Genomic DNA, 7500 nt, shown 5'->3' on the forward strand with positions numbered 1-7500 from the left:
CATTGGCAGGGCGGGGCTCCCCCCTTCCTGCTGGCAGGGTGGGGCTCCCCCCTTCCGCTGGCAGGGCGGGGCTTCCCCCTTCCCGCTCGCAGGGCAGGGCTCCCCATTTCCAGCCGGCATGGTGGGGTTCTCCATTAAAAAATCTGAGAAATAATGTAATTATATATATATATATATATATATATATATATATATATATATATATATATATATTCAAATAAGCCATATATTTTTGATACATTAATGTCTGGATTCTCTTGATGACCTTGGGATGAGAGTCCCAGGCGAAATCACAGAAAGACAACAGCTTCTGACTGGCCGGGAGTCGAACTCTGGTCCAGGAAACTTGTATGAACATTGACATACCACTTGGCCAAGTGGTATGTCAATGTTCATACAAGTTTCCTGGACCCGGGTCCGACTCCCGGCCAGTCAGAAGCTGTTGTCTTTGTGTGATTTTACCCGAGGCTCTGATTCCGAGGTCGTTAAGAGAATCCAGACATTAATGTATCAAAAATATATGGCTTATTTAAATATGAAAAACACGTCTAAATGTGCAAAATTTAACACAAATATATAAATATATATATATATATATATATATGTGTGTGTGTGTGTGTATGTGTGCGTGTGTGTATATAATATGTGTATGAATGTGCATATATATATATATATATATATATATATATATATATATATATATATATATATATGTATATGTATGTGTGTATATACAATATAATATATATATATATATATATATATATATATATATATATATGCACTTACATATATATACAAACATAGTTGTCATACAGTTTGGAGAATTGGCAGTAGTGTACTAGACACAGATCCCGATTTAGTAGGGATAAATTGACTCTCAAAGGGCATATGACAAGCAATAATTTAGAAACAAAAAATCAGAATCTTGATGCTGTAATTTTCAGCACAGTTTGAGAGCTCTATGATGGTTGGTTCTTCAGGTCGTTTTCTCCGGTAGTATGATGGAAACTCTTAAACTGGACTTTTGAATCTTCTCAGGAATTGGTTCAGTCATACGAGGTACTAATTTCAGGCCATCATCTTTACAGAATCCAAATTCTTTCATGTAGATTCCAACTGTACTTTGAACTGATCCAGTTCCATAAACATCAGACACCAGCTAATCAAAGATGTCTCAGTCGCCATGAAACACAATTCCTTCAGGTTGATCCTTAACCACATCACTATTACTGATTACTGAAACTGATTACTGTCCAGCTGTTACAATCTCATTTACATCCAAAAACCAGGGTAATAAAACTAGAAAAATAAACATATGTACCGCAAAAAAGAAACTAAACAATACGAACTGAAAATGCTAAGCTAAAAAGTGAGAGAAACATTGCTTACAACCTTGAAATTAAGTTCTTTAAAGCGCACCCACCCCTTGCCCCATTGGTACTATATTCTACATAGCTTTTGTGCATTTATTTACGAACTCTAGCCTAAAAGTAGTTCTTATTCAAATATAATTCTGTTTTATCTATTAAAATTCTTGGTGTCTTGTCCCTTAAAAATGACGTGACTTTATTCTTTTTTTTTCCCCTGTCGTTTCACAAATTGCACTATAAAGACGTAGCGGAACAGATTATCGGTAACTGGATAATATCAGCTTAGTTAGAAATGAAGTTTGTAATTTTAACACTGAAATGGATAACGCGGAGTCAAGCTGCCAACTAATCATAAAGAGTTCATCTGTAACATTACTGGTATGGAATGAACATCTTGGCCCCCAAATCTTCTTTGACTCTCAATATTCTCTCCCTCTCTCATTCCTTCTCACTCTCACCCCTTCTCGCTCTCACCACCCTCGGACTCTTTCACCCCTTCTCACTATTTCACCAACCTCCACCCCCCCCCTCTCTCTCTCTCTCTCTCTCTCTCTCTCTCTCTCTCTCTCTCTCTCTCTCTCTCTCTCTCTCCATAGTAAATGATAAAAGATAGCGTCGAGTTTATATCGCCTACTTACATAAAACTAAATTTCAAACTAAATATCATCTTGAGAAACACTACAAGTTCCATTCTCTAGAGACACGATGTTCGTGAAGTTAATCTTTATCTCACTAAGAGTTGGAATTGTTGAAAGACAAACAGGCAAGAATGGAAGTAATGATTTGGTTTTGAAAGGGTTACAAGGTTTCGGTAGGTTTGGATAAATGGATAAATTCCTGGAATTTAGAAGGTAATTCCAAATTATAAAAGGGCTCAGTGCGCGGGCCAATATTCATTTCGTAAGAACTCTTAAAATTTACGTTTGGTCCAATTATTATTATTATTATTATTATTATTATTATTATTATTATTATTATTATTATTATTATTATTATTATTATTATTATTACCTCCGCCAAGGAGGTCAAGTTTTCACCTGTCTATTTGTTTGTCACAAACCTAACAAAAAGTTACGGGCGAATTTTGACCAACGTACTACAAATATAATAAAAACGATGTATTCAGGCCGAATCTCTCTCTCTCTCTCTCTCTCTCCTCTCTCTCTCTCTCTCTCTCTCTCTCTCTGAATGTCATTTAGGCCGGTATAGCCTACTTCATGTATGGTGTTTTTTTTTTCATTATTATTTTACATCGAACCATATCTGAAAGTACTTTTTCTTTCATCGGTGACTTGAACAACACTAATGTCGAAATAATCTAATGCAGCTGTTAATGGAAGGAATTGTTTAGCTGTGATACTCCAATAATTTCTACATGATTTTGCGGATTCATGATATATATATACATATACATATATATATATATATATATATATATATATATATATATATATATATATATATATATATATATATATATATGTGTGTGTGTGTGTGTGTGTGTGTGTGTGTGTGTGTGTGTATTCCGTATTTGCAGTGAATATTCGAAACGTCAAATTATAAAACAGAATGAAATATGGCAACTCGATTTCTAAAATTTTAATACTTTCACTAGCCCCTTTGCAGTCTTTCATTCGTTAAGGTTGGAGAAGGCTCCGCCCATTACGTAGAAGTAGTAAGAAGAGCAACTACTTTTCTGTTTTGTCATGGGAATACTCGAGACATCTGACAAAAGATTTCCCCGGGGCTCTGCGTTCTTTTGATCCAACTGTACGTTGGCTGTTTTCCCTTTCAAAGATGCATTTAGGCTTCCTAAAAGTTACAATAAAAACTTATACTAACGTAGACTACGCTAAAAGGAATCCATTAAATAATTACCCACAGATGGCAAGATTATTATTTTGGGCAATACCACAAAATAAGAATAATTTGCAAGAGAGAGAGAGAGAGGAGAGATGAGAGAGAGAGAGGAGAGAGAGAGAGAGAGAGAGAGAGACGAGAGAGAGAGGAGAGAGAGAGAAAATATTAGACAGTACCAGATAATTTTTTTTGCGATAAAATATCATATACAAAGTTAATGCTTACTTAACTTAGTAATATAAATAGAATTTTGTACAAGAAGACAAATTTACGTTTGAGTGAAAAGAACAAAACCACAATTTTCATATCCATTAAGCAACGACTCTCGTAAGGGAATATTAAAGAAAAAGAAACTTTCGACTACCATTTACCTACTACAGATGATGAAAACTTCATAACCTTTGATGAAAAGCTACCTAGAGCTTTGTCTATTAGCAACACCCCAATGAACTTTAAAAGATTAATAATCGGGTCTGAAATCTGGGGATCGAAGGACGATTTAGTCACGGAGATCATTCTTCTAATATCTTTTTGCTATCGAAGCATTTCTCCACAACGCAATCTATCTTTACTCCTTTCTCTCACTATCAGCGTTTATGTGCTTCTATGTTGCTAAAATATTTTCCCATTCTCTCTCTCTCTCTCTCTCTCTCTCTCTCTCTCTCCTCTCTCTCTCTCTCTCTCTCTCTCTCTCTCTCTACGTACTAGCAAGTGCACACACATATGCATGTAGACACAAAATACATACATATATATGTTTACATGCCAGGCATAAACATACTTACATATATAGACACCACACAGATATATATATATATATATATATATATATAAATAAATATACATATATATATATACATACATATGTATATATATATATATATATATATATATATATATATACATATATATAAAATATACACATATATATATATATATATATATATATATATATATACATACATATGTATATATATATATATATATATATATATATATATATATATATTTAATAGGTAAGTCTAGTATCAAAATACATTTGTTTAGAATGCACCAATAAAACTCAAAAGAAAAACGACACCAATATGTTTGGGGACAACAACAAATAATAAAAAATCCCCACACAACCTACGAAACTAGATTATTATATAAAAGCAACAGCAACAACCATTAATACAAAGCGAAATAACAAAAAGCATAAGTGACAAAAAATCGGCGACCAAAACCGAGGTTAATAATAAGAGCCAGCATTAACTTCGCACTTCACCTAAATGTTACTTGCATTTGCAAACAACAGCAAGACCACTGGGTTGCCTCGACTTAGAGAGAGAGAGAGAGAGAGAGAGAGAGAGAGAGAGAGAGAGAGAGAGAGAGAGAGAGAGGCCTTGAGGGGCCTCGCATATCACCTTGTCGCACTGATCCTTACGTGGTCTGGTTACTAATTATTTGCAAGGGCCACGCTTTTCAGACATTCTTTTGTTCCACAGAAGTTAGAACATATTTTATCAATATTTTTATCATCAGTTGTAGCTTTATTAGTTCCAGTTTTTATTGCTAGTAGCAATTGCAGGATTAGAAGTTGCACTAGTTGTTATAATGACAAATCAAAGATCATAAACAACATAAATTTCTTTCCCCACAAATAAACAACGTAAATTTCTTTCACTCCAATTAAATTAATTGAAATTCGGATTTACGTGGTACTTCCGGTAGTAAGTTGGCCAGGGCACCAGACACCCGTTGAGATACTACCGCTAGAGAGTTTTGGGGTCCTTTGACTGACCAGACAGCACTACATTGGATCCCTCTCTCTGGTTACGGATTATTTTATCTTTGCCTTCACTTACACCGAATAGTCTGGCCTATTCTTTCCACATGCTCCTCTGTCATCATACATCTGACAACACTGAGATTACAAAACAATTCTTCTTCACTCAAGGGGTTCACTACTGCACTGCAATTGTTCAGTGGCTACTTTCCTCTTTAGCTATAGTAAGCAGCTCTTCTAGGAGGACACTCCAAAATCAAACCATTTTCTCTATTATTATTATTATTATTATTATTATTATTATTATTATTATTTGTTAAGCTTCAACCTAGTTGGAAAAGCAAGATGGTATAAGCCTAAGGGCTCCAACAGGGAAAAATAGCCCAGTGAGGAATAGAAATAAGGAAATAAATAAACGATATAAGAAGTAATGAACAATTAAAATATAATATCTTAAAAACATTAGTAGTGCCATAGCCTCTGCACCATGGCCTTCCACTGTCTTGCATTAGAGTTCTCTTGCCCGAGGGTACACTAGGGCACGCTGTTCAACCTTATTTCTTTTCCTCTTGTTTTTTTAAAGTTTTTATAGTTTATATATGAAAGACATAATTTAATGTTGTTACTGCCCTAAAAATATTTTATTTTGATTGTTCATGACTTCTCTTGCAATTTATTTACTTCCTTGTTTCTTCACTGGGCTATTTTGCCTGTTGGAGCCCTTGGGCTTATAGCATCTTGCTTTTTCTACAAGGGTTATAGCTTAGCTTGTAATGATAATAATAATAATAATAATAATAATAATAATAATAATAATAATAATAATAATAATAATAATAATAATAATAAACCCTCTGCGTTTGAGTGGTTGTAATAAATCATTAACAGGACAAAATAATAATGGTGGCGATTTTTTTTTTATATATTAATATTTTGAAGGTATGTATTATGCATTAACTGTCTAATGTAGTTCATTCGATGGAAATTGAAAATACTTTTTATTTAACTGAATATATTTTCCTTATATTATCTCTAGTAATAAGTAATTAGTTTTTATTTGATGCAAAAAAAAAAAAAAAAAAAACATTTGCGGAAACCAAAATGTTTTCAGCTTCTGTATCAAGTTATGCTATTTGCAGGACCGAGTTTCTTTTGGTTTAAATGTAAACATCCCTAAGCTATATTAATCACATAATTATACAAAAGGATTAAAATTTAACACTTAGAGGGGCACTAAAAGAAGTCCAAATAACAGGTTAAAAATCAAAACAAAATATTCACCATTTTTTCAGCAATTAAATTTGTGCAAATGTTTATAAACTGTACGTAAAAAGAGAAAGTAAATTGAATGACCATATTAGTAAAACTGTGCAGATTGAAGATGAATATCTAATTATAAAAAAAGGATTCAACATTATCAAACAATAAATTAAAGTGATGCAATAAAAGCCAATGCATTTTGCCAGGGTCCAAATCTCTGTTTGCAATTATGTGTATTGAAAACCCGTGTTTAAGCTCAACTCATCAATATAAAAAGGCAATCCCAAGACCTCTGTAATTGTCAGTGGGCGTGCAAATTGTAGAATGTTGTTTGGCACATCGATTTAAAACGTGTAATTCTATACGGACTCATTGCCGTCACATTTCTTTGGGTCATTCCTGCCGTTTTCAGAAGTTGGAAGTTATAGGTGTGTGTAAATTAGTAGTTTTTTCTTTAAATATTTGCTTTAATGGATGTAATTCATCTTAACATTATTACTAAAAGCTAAACGCTACTACTACTACTACTACCACTACTACTGCTACTACTACTGCTATTATCAATAATAATAATAATGATAATAATAATAATAATACTGCTATTATCAATAATAATAATACTGCTATTATCAATAATAATAATAATAATAATAATAATAATAATAATAATAATAATTATCATTATTATTATTATTATATCAGGAATCCACCACTGACCATAACACCAGCAGTAACAATAGAAGCAATAACAGATATTAGAGAGAGGACGCAAACAACGCGTGAAGAAAATTAACGACCAATTTCAACGCGATACAACTCGAGACGGCAGCGTTCAATAAACAACCACGTTCCGTGGACGGTTGCTCGCACCCTCCACGGTTGCTCGCACCCTCCAAAAGAGAAGAAGGCGAAGAAGATGAAAAAAAAAAAAAAATAAAATCTCAATGCTCCTGCTGATGGGCATTTCTGGTCCCTGTCTGGCAGCACGAGAGGCGGTAAATCATAGCGGGGAGGTTTGATGTAGTAGGGCAGCGCCCTCTCATTGAGGCTGGCCTGTATCCCAAGCACATTGGTTTAAGGCCAATTACCAGGTCAAGAATCTAAAAACACACATCCTCAGTGGTTCACACTGGGACACGATTTTTTTTTTAACACCATGTGCTCGCCGGTCTACTTCTAATGCATTCCAGGCGCGTGGAAGGTCCAGGAAGGTCCGGTGTGAGCGCCAATAAGTAACAA

This window comes from Palaemon carinicauda, chromosome 28, assembly GCF_036898095.1.
Source record: "Palaemon carinicauda isolate YSFRI2023 chromosome 28, ASM3689809v2, whole genome shotgun sequence".
In the NCBI taxonomy this organism is placed as follows: Eukaryota; Metazoa; Arthropoda; class Malacostraca; order Decapoda; family Palaemonidae; genus Palaemon; species Palaemon carinicauda.